General features: G+C 35.8%; 1 protein-coding gene across 1 annotated transcript in view; it reads right to left on the reverse strand.

The window, feature by feature from the left end:
* The window catches only part of LOC585698 (receptor-type tyrosine-protein phosphatase S), a 95,918-nt gene extending 85,732 nt beyond the window's left edge, over positions 1-10,186 (reverse strand). Inside the window, exons 1-2 of the mRNA XM_030996596.1 lie at positions 9,902-10,186; positions 3,963-4,053 (exon numbers count right to left, since the gene is read on the reverse strand). The gene's annotated coding sequence lies outside the window, so the exon portion shown is untranslated. The remainder of the gene's footprint in view (positions 1-3,962; positions 4,054-9,901) is intronic.
* Between the last annotated feature and the right edge of the window lie 5,816 nt (positions 10,187-16,002).

Below are 16,002 nucleotides of genomic sequence, written 5' to 3' on the forward strand. Positions count from 1 at the left end.
GGATCTGATCTACAAGGGCCCTAAATATTTCAGCCCCTCCCTCTGTCAAAATATTTTAAAAGGGCCCAGGATTCCATTTGAAATACAAAATTGTGCTCAAGAACCACATGTCTATTGCAATTTAAGTTCGTGTTGTACATGTACATGTAGCCTTGCCTTTTTCATATTACATGTACAGCATAGTTATTTGAAATTGCCCACCTACACAAGTTTGCTATGCTACACTGTATGGTGGTCTAGACATTGCACATCGCTCTTGGGTTTTAGTTTCATAATGTGTACAAAATCATTCCATTTCCCAATTCTACAGTGCATTTCATAAACAAAGATTTGAATACACTGCATGCAGGGCTCGGTACTAACAGTTACCAAAGTCCAGACCACTTTTATTTCATAATGATAATCTTTACATAGGCCTCATGCATGTTTATACAGAGTCTTAAAAGGTAAATTTGGACCCCCTTCCAAAAAGGTTAGTCTGGAGCACTGTATGACATTTCAGACATAAAAATAAGAACAAAATTATATGAGGGTTCTATTAAGACCAAGTCACAATCGACGCCGATTGCTTGGGGATTTCCCCAAGAAACATAAAATTCTGTTCAAAGTGTCTCATCAATAACAGATAAAAATCAGGTCAGCAAACAAGTCATAAAACTGTAACCGACATGTACATGTAATCTTGAGTTAACATGCACTAGAAGTGGATCACAAATTAATATACCAATAAAAAAGATAAGTAGGAACTCTGTCGTAGACATTGACAACAAACCCTGAAAATCTTCTATATTACCGTAAATCAGAAATAAAGGCTAGCGTTCACAAAACATAGTTATCACTTATCACCCATATAATCTTGATTCTATCTCCATTTTGATTTATACTCCTTTTTCCATCAGGTATAAACAATTTAGTACATGACTTCTATGTGTACCTTTAGTAAAAAATCACACTATGTTTTGGTACAAAGATTTATTTGAAATTCAGTGTGAAGTGTTGTACAATTTTAGAATGCACATCTTTTTACCATGAAGATGCATGATTAACCCCTTTCCCTTGGGGAAGACGACATCATGAATTGGCAACGCACACGTATCTCCTCCCCCCCCCCCCCCCCCATTCTACCAATATTCCAGTCTTCTTTCCATATTAAACTCTCTCTTGATAATAATTCAGATATATATTAACACCATGGCAAATAGGACTACAGATATTTTGGTCCCAAAACAAATCTAACAAAAGAGTGGGGAGGGCTCCCCCCCCCCCCAGACTCCAGCCCATTACCATACTAAACATTTACTATCATACAGTAAATATGGGATTTACTGTTAACCCACATTCTCAAGATTAGAAGTCTACAATATTCCAAAGTAAATATCGCATTGGACATGTCATTGGCAAAGTTGTTTTGACATGGTACAATGTCCACATCAACCATTTCTCCTACTAAAAACAAGGAAATGATCATGGCTTTGATAAATCCGAGAACTCTTTCTTTGGAGGTACATATACAGATACAAAAAAAAACTGAAACAATCTTATGGGTATATTAAAATTGAAAGGTTTATAATCATCTGAAGGGATTTCTTGGTAAAAAAAAATCAAATTACATTAAATTACCGGTACATGCAATACATGCAGAAACTGGGATGACATATTGAGACTCCCTTGCAAAAAAAGAGCAGTATAACAAATTTGACATTCTTAATAGTAATTTCCTGGTTCAGAAAACATTCATACTTTATGACCTCCAATTCTCCATGAACTAATTCTTTAAACAAACCGGATAGTCCCTGTATAAAAACCTATACCTTTGTATGTAGGTGAATGAGAGAAATCAGTACTTAGTCAACCGGTTAAAAAGGGGGTTTTAGAAAACAGCACATCAGAGTCCCTGAACCATGCACTATGTACTACATGAAGCTGTATAGGCCTGGAATTGTAATGAGAATATATCTTCATGTACAAGAGCAAGTTGAAGAATTATTTAAAGCGATACTGAACTGATGAACTTTCTGGCCTAGCGTATTGTTTAATAGTGGACAGATCGAGCCATCTCATGGTCAACTTGCCAACAGTTCGTAACCAAATAGTAATCCCACTTCGCAGATAGACGACTAGGTGTGAAAAACAATAGCGCAACTAGGGAAGCAGCGAGTTACTGATGTCATGTGGTGAGGGGATTCGCGGTATTGCTTCTAGTACAGTATGGCTTTAGAATCATTCAAGTCAGTCAGAATTCACTTCCTTATATCAACAAATTGATTGTATTGTATATTTAATTTCCTCTCTCCAGGATGTATAAAATCATCAAAGAAAAGATATTTCATTAGCCATAGTTTCGAGTTTTGATTCTTTGTGTCATTGTTTAATTACATGTAGGCAAAATAATATTTCAATGGAAAAATCATGACAATAGATGTATCTGTCTTGTTTTAGGAAAAAGGAGCTGCTTTTGGTTGTAACGTATATCAAAACCTCTGATATCTTGGAGTGGGAAAAAGCTAACTGCATCACTATAATTCTCATGTCTGTGTCATGTTCCACTAGAGGAGTTTTCCCCTTACTGTTTACAAAAGTGTAAAGGGCACTTTTTCTACCTGTGGAAGTATTCTTCTTCTTTTTTTAATCTAGATGTATCATGCTACTCTGAAAATCATTATATCTATATTTCCAATTAGGATTAAATTACAAGGTCCACATGTACACATTACATGTATCTGCAACGTTGGTTTTGGATAAATAATAGAATATTTACAGGACACAGAAACAGAGCATCAATTTATAAGCACTTCAGCCAAGTTCAGGGGTTTTTAATGGGGGTGAACTTTGTACCACAACACGCCTTATTTAAATATTGCCTACATTGTACAATTACATGTTGTATACTTAAATACTTCACAGATCATTTCCTCATTTTACAGGTACAAGTTGTTTGCATAATACCAGGCTTGATGGCAAATCATAATCTACATCGATTGTGAGATTGTACACAGTATAATATCTAAAGCACCTGTGCTCTATATATCAATATTTCTATGAGAGGGTTATGATGTGGGAATATTCAAATCTAATCAAACTCTCTGTACAAAATAATATGGCAACAAAGACATATTTGATTCTACTCTCAGTCACAAAAACATAATTCTTTCATAATAAAATATATGTGGGTGAGAAATTGGCTATTAAAGATAAACTTTAGTACTGGTAATGCGATTGCATTGTGAAAGAAAAGGTGTGGAATGGATCAGAAAAGTTGATCATATAGCATGTAAGTAATGGTGTGTAATGCAAGGTTCTAGAGTCATCAAAATCATCATAAATTTGGCAGAGTCTTTGTAAAGTAACAATCACTTACACAGATAGATGTATATGGGACAACACACAACGTGTCGGGGCTAGTACTATCCTGATTTCCTTATCTTTCTATGCTCATTACTCAGCCAGTATACATTTTCTTCCAAAATTGTTTGGCACATGACATTTATTTGTAATCTTGAACATTTAGTGTAAGTTTCGTTAGATTCTGTGAGAATTCATTTTCGTTTTTTTTACCAGTACTCAAGTTTATCTTTAAGTTTGTTGATTTTTATACTGTGTTTTTTTAACGTTTCTCTTTTGAAACCTCCAACAAAATGTATGAATTATATAAAATAAACAGCGTAAAATTAAGTTAGTTTGATTTTTTTTCTTGAATTACTTTGTACATGTACATGTACAGGTATGCCCACAATAATATATAACATTTTCTCACAATTGTGGTATTAAAGTCTGTCGATTTTGACAGACATGGCACGTTTATGTTCATTATTATTATTATTTTTAATTACATATGAACATGTAAACTGACTATTCAGAGCCAAAAGGGCATTAAGTATACATGTGTTAAAGTACAGTAGATATGATTTAATGCCTTTCTGGCTCAAAGGAGAAGAAAATCAAATTACTATGAAATATAATACCTTGCCCTGATCTGATGACAATCAGCCTCTCCTGCAGTATAGGCCTACTATCAGTATCAAACGTCTTATTCTGGTACAGGATAACCTTGACCTGGAAATGATAAGGAACAAAAATAACCATGGAAACAAATATCCGCAGGCTTACAGTATATGTAGCAATTAGTGATTACCGTACATTTCAAAAGTTCATTTACATACAATTTCTCTAAAGCTCTGAAAACATTTTCTATAAAGATTTCATTGTTGATTCTACATCTAATTCATAAATAACAATATGAACAGTCTACTCATAATCCTAATACAATACAGTCCAACCTGTCTATAGCGACCACCCAAGGGAAACACAAAAAGTGGCCTTGTAGACAGGTGGTCTTTGTAGACAGGTTCCTTTAGTACACTGTACATGATTCAATGAGAAACCATTGACAAGGGAAACAACAAATGTTGCCTTTGTAGACAAGTGGTCTTTGTAGACAGGTGGTCACTAAAGCAGGTTTGACTGTAGCTGCTGTAAAGTTGTCCTACTTCTAATTGGAGTATTAAACACCAATGACAATAGTCCAAAATATGGCTGGTTTGATTTTAATTTGTGATTATGATCTCTCCCATCCCCCTACCTGCAGCAAGCAGAGGATGGAGTATGATCCACAAAGTCATATGCCCAGCTTGAAATTATCCTGCATTCAAATTCAGGGATAACGCCAGCAAGTACAAGGAGATCGTGTTGATAGAGATCGTTAAAATTGGCCAGACTCTGGACTACAGTACAATGGCAAATAAAATGAAAGATCCCTGGTCAGTCCAAATTAACATTAAATTTTTTCTTGGTTTTGGTAAATCTTTTCACCACCACCTGTACATGTACATTTAAACATACTGTACACTGTACACACATATTTGTACTTGCATATAAACCATCAAACAAAGAGGATCAACTTTTATTTCCTTATCATTCTGACCCATGCTATTAGTAAATACCTTACAGTAAACAGTACATAATCCATGTACACAACCAACTTAGTCATACCCTCACCAGGTTATGTTCCTTATTTATATTTCTTGAGAATATGACATATATTAGAGTTGATATCTAAAAGTTTTCAACAAAATCCCTATTCAACCAGTCCACCTTTTGTTCTTGAGATACAAAAAACATTAAATTTACAAGGGGTATATATGCAGGTTGTATATACAGTTTGTATATATTTTTGTTGGGGGGTAGGGGAGGGGCACAGGGACTTTACTATATGTGTACATGTACAGTGTACTATACCAAAAGACGAAGAGAATAAAATCTTATTTCCTTATTCTGACCCTTGCCATTAGTGTACATGTTAGTACTGTAAACACTTACAAATGTACATGTATAAAGTAATTATATAGTTTTTTCAATGTCATGTGGATTAATGTCTAATCTGTCATTTTATTTCCAAATGATTAAAAATATATCGTGAAACATTGACAAAGGTTCCACATACTAAACACTTGGATTCTGAGTAGTAAGAAACATTGTATGCTAAACTACAGTATATGATTCATATTCATATGGGTGTGCCTGACATTTAAAGCAAACCAACGACCAACAATAAAGCTTACACAGTAATACACACTGTAGATACATGTAAAGTTAACAATGACAAAGATCAAAGAAATACTTCAGGAAATAACGATGCCATTGATATTTTTAAAGTCTAGATATGTTACATCTGGATTCTCTGGAATCTATCTTCATAAAAATCAATTCTATTTTAGAATTCCAGAAACTTTCATGTATTTGAAAAATGTTAAGAGACAATTAAATTGTGTACAGGTACATACATGTAGCAAGAAACTTAAATGAGTTCAAGAAATTTAGCGTTTTATCAGTTGTTTTTGATAAAGTTTTGGTATTTGGTACATGTACATGTATGTACCAAACTGTGTACAAAATGAACTTACCACATATTTGAAACTGACATACTGTCTACTTAAAATGAGACAAGCATTAACTCACATTAATATGGGTAATTACCGGCCATGACATTTTGTAACATTAACTACAGTAATTGCATTCCCCAAAGATTTAATACACGTCCTTGCCCTTCTGTTTCTGAGCACTAGATAATGTCTACGTCTAAGGCTGGCTTTCAAAGTAAAAATAACTCTTAAAATGTAGAGGTGTCACGGTCTAGTGGATACGTCTATGGACTATTGATCATATGGTTTGTGGTTCGAGTCTAGCCATGGCACTAATGTCCTTTGGCAAGACGTTAATGTACATTTGCCACTCTCCACCTACATTGTAGGTGTTGAATGGGTACAAGTAGAAAGGAATTCTTTGAAAGCTTTAAGCACCGAAATCGGTAGCCTAGCAGAGCCTTCCGGTTAATATCAGAGTGCCTTGAGCACCTGGCATGGTGGATATACATGTATGCGCTATAAAAATATCCAATATTTGTATCATTATTATTATTATTATCGGTATATTTTTAAAATCCCTAGTAATCATCAATCAAACACTGTCAAAGTGTACTCCTAGTGTCCTACAGTGTACACGTACATGACAATGTAAATCAGTTTATCAATCACATGATCATTCCTCAGCTACTATTGACCAGGAATATGTGAAAGTCAGAGTAATTTATCATACAAAAAACATTACAATGTACATGTATACATGTATGGTCAATTCTATGCCCATGAAGAAGATACTCTCTGCGACTGCGGAGAGACTCAGACGGTGGATCACATCTTGCAGTGCGGCGGAACGGGTTGCACAGATGAAGACCTGACCCTCGTTAATGAAATGGCCATTGGGGCAATCGCGCGATGGAAGAACATAATTTAAATTAATTTCATTTTAATTAAGGAATTTTACCCAACTATCTAGATCTAAGGAGACACTAACGAACAAATTCTAGCGTAAAACGCATGACATTCAAATGCATAAAATTCAGATCTTATTTTATAACAGTTTCAATCCTTTGAATTTAGCCAATTCAACTAAAGAGGTTCAGGCGTTCTTTTGCTTGATACTAAATTTGCCACAGAATCAATATAATTAATAAAGTTATCATCAACTTTATGATTATTTGGGGGGCAAGTGAGCATTCGCCATGGAATTGCCAGTATATACGAGCCCACATTGTCTTCATATTTGCTAAGGATCATACCGTGTTAAGTTAGTAAGCAAATTCATAACCAGATGACAAGAGAGGAAGTTGGTAGGAAGCTTTATCTACCACTGTACACACATGCTACACAACACGCTATAATACCAATGTAATGAGGTACACGTACAGTCAGTACTCAGTACAATACATACTGTGTACTACATACAAGTATACATGTAGTCATACTGCATAAATATACATAACTGTACCTACTATACATGTATGATGTAAAGATAATGACTTACAATGCTTTTTGCTTTGTTTTGTTCAATATTTTGCCCTTGAATGCTTTTAAATTGAAATACCGGTACGATACATGTACTTTTAAAATCTTATACATGTACAATGTACAGTGTACACTGTGTGTACATGAACATGTAGCTGAATGCCACTGAAATATCAACTGTAGAGAGGAAAAGGAAAATCAGTCAAAGAATAATGATACTAGCATTTTTGTCATTTAATGGTGAAGCTCTTTATAAGAAACAGGTATTATTGTCAATACATATTCATGAATGTTCTAGAGGTACGTGTAATGAGCCATATTTAGAGACCAAAACGAAAATGAACACACCGACTATACAACCATGTTTGAATCACGACACCTTTTCTTTTCTCAGAAGGAAATCAATTAAAATTAACTAACCACAAGTTTTCACTTTATATTTCGGTGAAAGTGATACCAAGTACGTGTACAACAGGAAAGTGTGTCAAAAAAAGGAATACCGGTACAGACTTCTTTTCACAGTAGGAGTACATTTGAAGGAAGCTACCGTACTCCAAATACATTCTGGTTGCAAGTTTAAAGCATTACTTTATATCAACAATGCCCTCCAATTTCCCTATTACTCACTTGTTCCTTCCTCAACATTTTTGCTTCTTTTTTATTTCCTGCTTTAATGTTTTACTTTTTCCTTATAATCTAATCCCCTTTATAGACCTACATGTAAGTATAATTTATAGTCAAATCATTCAAACTATCTCTTATCATTATGTCGCATAGATTATAATGAAAATGTATTATCATGTGCAGATAAAGAGCTTCCACAGTATAAAGATCATACACTGTAGATCTGTCTATATTAAGACTGCCACCTTTAATTAATTAAATCAAATTTTATTTCTGTTTCCAACAAAACACTACAAATCCATTATAGTTGTTTACAACAATTAAGGAATATGTATTGGAAAAACAGGAGTCCACTAAAAAGCAATGCTTATGTAGGCCTACATTTAAAAAATTTGTAACTATAAAAAAAAAAGGAACGACCAGTACAAATATGGGGGAAAGGGGGTGCCAACAGAGACAAGAAAGGGACAGAGAACATGGTCACAATACAAAGAGTAAACAATGCCAAAAAAGAAGTGAGAGATCAGGGGTACAGAAAATGATACAAAAGGATGAGCTGCATGTGGGGTTGAGAAGATGAGAAAAGAGAAAGAAATATGCATGAGAAGGCACATATATATCAAATAACTTTTGAGTCAGTGAGTAGAAAATGACCTTGTTTTTTAAAAAATCAAACAAACAAACAGAAAGTAAATCCTTTCATTCAGAGCCAATAATCTTCAGCTACCAGTAAACCAACTCAATATTTTTATGATTATCAATTATATTGCTTACTGTCTCATTGGATCAGAACAAATTTAAGCCATTTCTAAGATGGACATGAGAATGAGTAGAGAATGAGTACAATAAGATAGACCTGGAAGCTTGACTGCTGTCTTAGCATTCTTCCAGAATTTGTGGTTAAGGAAAAGGTAAAGAAAGTTATTGATGTAAGCAGCTATCAACAACAGCATACATGTATACAGTACATGTACAATGTACACACAGTGATGCACAATTGTGCCAAGGAAGCAGAGACTTCTTCTTCTTCTTCCTTTTGAGTACAGACCTCTTTACAGAGTATTATCGTACTAAACTGTGTGCAGGAGGACCACTACACCGGGGTTTCCCCCTACTCTTATACGAATAGTGCACAGCCTTCATTTCCATAGATTGATTATATTATTTAGTCCCACAGCTGTTATTTTCATATGAATAATATATTTGCTATAATGAAACACATTTATCATAATGAAAATACATTCGCTATATAATGATTATACTTTGGCCATATTAAAAAACATTGGTGTCTCTTGAGAGATTTATTGGAAGGAAAAGTAGAAGGTACCAAACCAAAAGGGAAACCAAGAACTCACTGTACACACGCACTTCAGAAGGAAGTCTATGGAATTGGACACAACCCAAACTATGTTGCACGCAATGGTGAATGAACCGAAAGTTATCTTACAAGAAGGAAAAATCCAGTTCGTAATTGCCTATAATATTATCACGATTTATGTACGAGCAATTTATCCAACCAAGCTAAATGCAGCATGTATTCAGTAATTAAAAGTAAACAATGCAAGTGTATTTCAATAGTATTTAATTACATTAGTACTACTAACATGACATGAATGAATGACTTCCCGATTATATGTTTTCAGGAAAAGATGCGAATACTGAATAGTCTACACACATGACAAATAACATATTAGTCTGCAGATATATTAGACAAACTGTAGTTTGTGACAGTACAGGTGTAGTTAAATAGTGTAACTGATTTAATCCACCGTGAGTCAGTTTTACCTTACACCTGTCACACCCAACTTCAATGAAAGTTTAAAAAAAGAAAAACCGCGGTCTATCTATTTACACTTTGCATGCAGACGGTCCGCATACAAGACAGGCAGTCCCATTTACTACAAACCGCGTAAGCAAAAAAGAACAAGTATCCTTACCGAATCAAAGAAAAATAACAGCGTCCTTAATCCATAACTCGAAACTCGTAGAATCAGAACAGATAGTTTTCAGTTCTTCTGTCTGGTCACTTGAATTAAATATACACCTTCGGAAAATGAATGAGAATTTGCCACGAAAAACAGCATTTACGACATCTTTTCTACCCGGAAGTAAGAATAAAATCGCTGAAAGAGGCAGAAATGAATTGGAACTGCACTGGAGAAGCGTAAGAACGTCAAAATTGGTCCTTTTCTCCGTGTGTATGTCTGTCTAGTGGGTGCCAAAGTCATATGTGTGTGCGCTCTACGCGCACATGTACAGGTGAATGGGGGCGAGATCTCCATATGTTTGTATACAAAATACGTAATCAAAGACGCGACTGGGTGTTTGGGTGTGGGGAAGGGGGTAATGAAGAAGGGCGTGGCCGTTAGGATAGGTATTCGTGGCGCCGAGGTGGTATTTATTTTATTTTTTATTTATTTCTAATATTTTGACAGGGTAGCCCATTCACCAACAAGTAGTGGTCTTCCATGGGGCCCTGAATGAACATATTTACATCGTTTATAACATTTATACAGAACAGTTACAAAAATAATACTCGTTTGCAAAATAAATATAATCTTTAACCTAGTAAACAGTAATGTCAATAGGAAAATATTAATTAAGTCGCAATTATGTGAATAAGTCATGTAAATATTACAGAACATGCACGTAGTGTATGTACGGCTGAGCCATTCACAAATTACAACTTTGTTTAAACAATCTCTTAAATGAATTGACAGAGGAAGCCGTTCTCAATGAATTATCTAGCTTATTCCATTCAAATATGGAAGAAACAATTGGGCTACACTTATAACAATCAGTGTGAAATCTAGGCACACGTAAACATCCACTGTCTATTTGCCTTGTATGATGCTCATGCACATCATTAGGATTGATTAAGCCTACCTGAAGGTAAGAAGGTGCTAAGTTATGAACGCATTTAATTGATCGGCATCTCAAAAGCGCATAAGAAATTGACCAAATGAAGTGAACATCTCCTGAAGGCAGGCGCGTACGCAGGGGGGTGGGGGGGGGGGGGTGTTTGGGGGGTTAAAACCCCCTTTGGTATTTTGATGTGTGTAAACCCCCCTAAAAAATCCCTAAATCCCCCCCTTTTTTTTTTTTTTTTAATTATTTAAAAAAAAATTAAAAAAATCACCCCCATGGCTGACCTTACCCCCCCCCCAACGGAGCAAAATGTCAATTTTTTCAAATTTTGAGACAAAAAAAAAAAGTGTCCGCTTACCCCCCCCCCCCCCCCCTCCCCCCTCCCCCCTACTGAGCGACTTTTCGGCTGGCTGAGTCGTTGCGATTTTTTTTGGGCTCCCAAAAAAGAAAAAAAAAAGTGTCCGCCTACCCCCCCCCACTGAGCGACTTTTTGGCCGGCGCGATTTTCAAATTTTCCTGAGTCGTTGCGAAATTTTGGACCCGATTTTAACCCCCCCCCCCTTGAAAAAATCCTGCGTACGCCACTGCCTGAAGGTGTGACACAATCAGTAGTAAAGTTAGATCCAGAGTAAAAGAAGAAAGACAGTTCGCTGTGATAAATGTCATATGTTCATTTTCAAATAAATAGTGTCAGTATCATATAGCAGCTTTTTAGATTGATGTGCTTTTGTTATGTGGTTGCGTAGGCCTCACAGCTTAATGTTATGAACTCATTTTAGGTCTACCTTATAACGTATTTGAATGTATTTTACAAAATGAGCCTACTCTTGTTGTCGGCGGCGAATTTGGCAATCTGATACCCCCCCCCCCCCCTTTTTTTTTTTATTTTTTTTTTTTAGCAGTACCCAAATCCACTTATTATAAGTCTGAAGATTTCTCTTTTCTTTCGCTCGTTAGAATATATTGGGCAAAGATAAGATCGAAATTATTCCGACCACGCCCCCTTCAGTATGTTCTAGTGAAGCACCTGCTCAGTATGACACCACCCATTACAAAGTCTATAGACTATTGCCTATAAAGAGGGAATGACTTTTTCCTACTCTTTTTATGAAATGTTTGTTACAACATTGTGTGTTCGTGATAGATAACTATGCTTTCCTCTGCGAATTGTATTCATCACGAGATGAAGGTCATAGAGATAATGTCTATAATGTTATGAGAAGATATAAATTAATCCATCAAGAATAAATCTCATTTTCATAATTGTTTGTTCGAGCTTTATAGGCAACATAAATACCTCAGTCACACTCCCAAATCGACTTCATACCGATTTCAAACCAACCGATTCTGGCACATGCGGTTAAGTGAAAGATTTTGTTTGGTTTGATGTTGGTCTGGTGTCAGTCTTGTTGGCGTGACTGGGGCATATCTCTGACGAATAAACATCAATACCCATGTCGCAGTTGAGTGATTTGAATTAATCGCTGAAGTTCCTTCTAGGGAAGCCCTAACAAAGGAAGAAAAGAATAAGTAAGTTTCCCTCCTATTTTTCAAATTGTATGCGATATCATACTTATTTTGTTGACATCATTTCCAAATTTAGACTTGGCGACAATATATCGAAAGAGAATATTTTCTTAGGTTATGCTTGATTGACTGTAGAAAAGTGACATCATATTTATTGTCTGAATTGGTTGATACAGAGGTCGAATTCAGTTGAGTCAGAAAACGGAACAAAGTGTCTGAATATTCGGCGTCAAAATTCAATCAATCAAGTTGGTTTAATGTCATAGTGCCCTCATTGGTCATAATTCCAACCACGATGCAAAAACAAAACAAAACAAAATGAATTGTGATTTTACAAAAAATTCCTTTGAAACTTTAAAGATAAACTTTAGTACTGGTAATGCGATTGCATTGTGAAAGAAAAGGTTTGAAAGGATCAGAAACAGTTGATCATGTAGCATGTAAGTATTGGTGTGCACTGCAAGGTTCTGGAGTCATCAAAATCATAATAAATTTGACCGAGTCTTGGTAAAGTAACAACCACTCACATAGAAAGCTATATATGGGACAACACACATGGTGTCGGGGATGGTACTACCTTGGTTTCCTTGTCTTTCTATGCTCATTACTCAGCCAGTATACATTTTCTTCCAAAATTGTTTGGCACATGTCATTTATTTGTAATCTTGAACATTCAGTGTAAGTTTCGTTTGATTCTGTGAGAATTCATTTTTTTTTTTTTACCAGTACTGGAGTTTATCTTTAATGGTGAAAAGTAAATAGTCGGATACGAAATGGATCGTTCATTTCACAGATTCAACTTACTTTGTAAACGGTGGGTCATATTCTGGTATTTTCACCTCATTTAATTTTCATTCTTACCCCTTCCGTATCTTTCCTTTCTGTCTCTCTTACTCCTTATCATCTCCCTTTCTCCTTCTCTCTCTCTATCTCATCCTCCATCTCTTTACACTCTTTCTAAGATTGCATATTTCCCCGTTCTTTACTCTCTCTCTCTCTCCCCCTCTCTACCTCCCTTTCTGCACACTCTCTTTCTAAGATTATATATTTTCCTGTTCTTCACCCTCTTCACAGCCTCTCTCTCTTTCTCTATCTACCTCCTTTTTATCTTTACAATCTATCATAGAATAAATATTAACCTGTTTTTCTCTCTTTCTCTCTCTCTCTCTCTCTCTTTTATTCTACCATCCCTTCTATTATTTAAACAAGCATTTAAAGGTAATACAAAGTTTTGGTATGGGGTCATGAATCTGGTTCAAATGAACATATTGGAAGCATATGCGATCCTACAATATTTAGTGATCATTTTCGCGGTTGAAATCGAGTCTACAGTTATGAAATTGTAGATAATAAACTCTTTATGTTATATAGCTCCCTCTCAAGGTCAAGATATTAATTAAGCTATAAAACAATGTGTGTTGACTTAAGTCGACCGATTAACTATTCCCGTTAGGAAACTATATATATTACAATTACATATTCTGACAATTTCATGGTCGCAGCTATACCATTGTACGGCCGTAGGCGCTATTTAAAATTTATCAAAATTTACCGGGAGCACCGGTAAATTTTTGTATGTAGTTTTTCTCGAAAACAGAAATGTTTTAGGGGCTAAATTTTCTAGTGCTTTTAATGCATCCACAGGGGCATCCAAATATATCGAAATTGTAAAGAATCACTAACCACCCAATTTTCATAATTTCCCCAAACTTTGTATTGGTAGAAAGTTTGTTGTGTATTTTATGTATGCCAATTGGCTTTCAAAGAGGGGGGGGGGGGGGGGGGGGGGGGGGTAGGGGTGTCATGGACTGGTCTTACCGTAACTGTGTCCTTACCATTGTATCTTATATTACGTCAGTAGACCATATCTATTCAGGTTCCTTTTGAAAATGTCTTCGAATGTTTTCTTAGTGTAGTCTTCTTCTGCATATTACCTCCTGCTATGGTATCATGATAGAGAAACGTATGTACAAGAGAGAGATAGAGAGAGAGAGAGAGAGAGAGAGCGAGAGAGAGAGAGAGAGAGAGAGAGAGAGAGAGAGAGAGAGAGAGAGAGAGAGAGAGAGAGAGAGAGAGAGAGGGGTGACCCGGTGGGGTGGGGGGGGGGGGGGGGAGATGGTGAAAGTGAGGAAAGCGAGGCTCCATATCATTCGCGCCCGATATCATAATTAGTATCAGTTCGAGACCATACCATTTATCTACCACGACGACCTCCTGTACTTAAATCTGTACCGGAAGAGCATCTCAGCACACTCTGACTATTCGAGCAGTGCAGCTTAAAAATGTGTATGGAATCACCCAACACATGAGTCGGCGAAATGACTTTCTATATCCGAAACCTGAGATCCGTAATCAATACATTCGATGAACTATTGACAATAATGCAATGAAACTTGGTCGAATAATGAAAATAATGATTACTTCTCGATTGATGGATTTCTCCATTTTTTAAAAGATACTATTTCCCATTAAATTCCAACGGCACTTGCAAGATTTAATTTAGAGCATCCCTAAAAAAAGGGAGGCTTGAACATGTCTTTAAGTGGGAAAATAACGACTCTTAGTTGTCGACTCGACTTAGAGGTACTATGTCCCATTTGCAGGCCAAAAAAAATGAAAAAGTTAAATTCCAACTGCATTTGAAAGATAATACTAATTTAGAACAATCATATTAAATAATTTAGCTTCATATTTTGTAAAATGGAATCTGATATTATCTCTATAAACACCCTATAGACCGTGGCAAACTTACTTATTACCTCATTCATTATGTATGTTTATCATATGTTTATGTTTATCACTGTCCTGTTATATATTATTTGTATTGTATTACTTTGTAACCAGTGGAAACCAAATTTCCTGATATAGATAATAAATTATTATACTATGCCTAAAATTCGACAGGAAAAAAATAGGGGCTCTATATGTTGCCGCAGTATGCTACCTTACCAACAGTAGTCATGAAGCAGTGAGTTCTGCTTCATAACTACTGTTGGGAAGGGAGCATACTGCGGAAACATATAGAGCCCCTAAAAGTAATACAATACAAATATATTAATTGCCCCTATTTAATCCGGGAAGTGCTCATTTTAATTTAACAAGTGCCCTTTGCTTTGTAATAAGTGTCCCTTTCCTTTCCGATAAGTGCCCCTTTTCATCTTTGGTGAGTGCCGCTTCGTACCTCTGATACGTGTATCTTTTTATTTTTACACGTTCCTGATTTTTCTTTTTATAAATGCCCCTTGTGACACCTCTGATAGATGTCTTTATTAAAATCTCATAGGTAACCTTTCTCCATCGACAAGTGCCCATTTCCCTCTTTAATAAGTGCCTTTTTCAATTTGTCACAAGTGCCCCTATATGTCTCAGGCAAGTGTCTTTCAGATACAAGAGGTGCCTCTTACCATCTGTTATAGGTGCCTCTTTGCTTCTTATAATTTCCACTTTTATATTCTGAGAGGTGTCCCTTATATTTAGACAAGCGCCTCTTTTCCTTTGTAATGCCCTCTTTTCATTTTTATAAGTGCCCCTTTTCATCTGCTATGAGTGCTCTTATTAAAATTTGAAAGGTGCCCCCTGTTACTATATAATAAGTACTTCTTTTCATCCCTGATAAGTGCCCCTTTTATTTTGACACCTGTCC

The sequence above is a fragment of the Strongylocentrotus purpuratus genome, unplaced genomic scaffold, assembly GCF_000002235.5.
Source record: "Strongylocentrotus purpuratus isolate Spur 01 unplaced genomic scaffold, Spur_5.0 spur5_scaffold_3, whole genome shotgun sequence".
In the NCBI taxonomy this organism is placed as follows: Eukaryota; Metazoa; Echinodermata; class Echinoidea; order Camarodonta; family Strongylocentrotidae; genus Strongylocentrotus; species Strongylocentrotus purpuratus.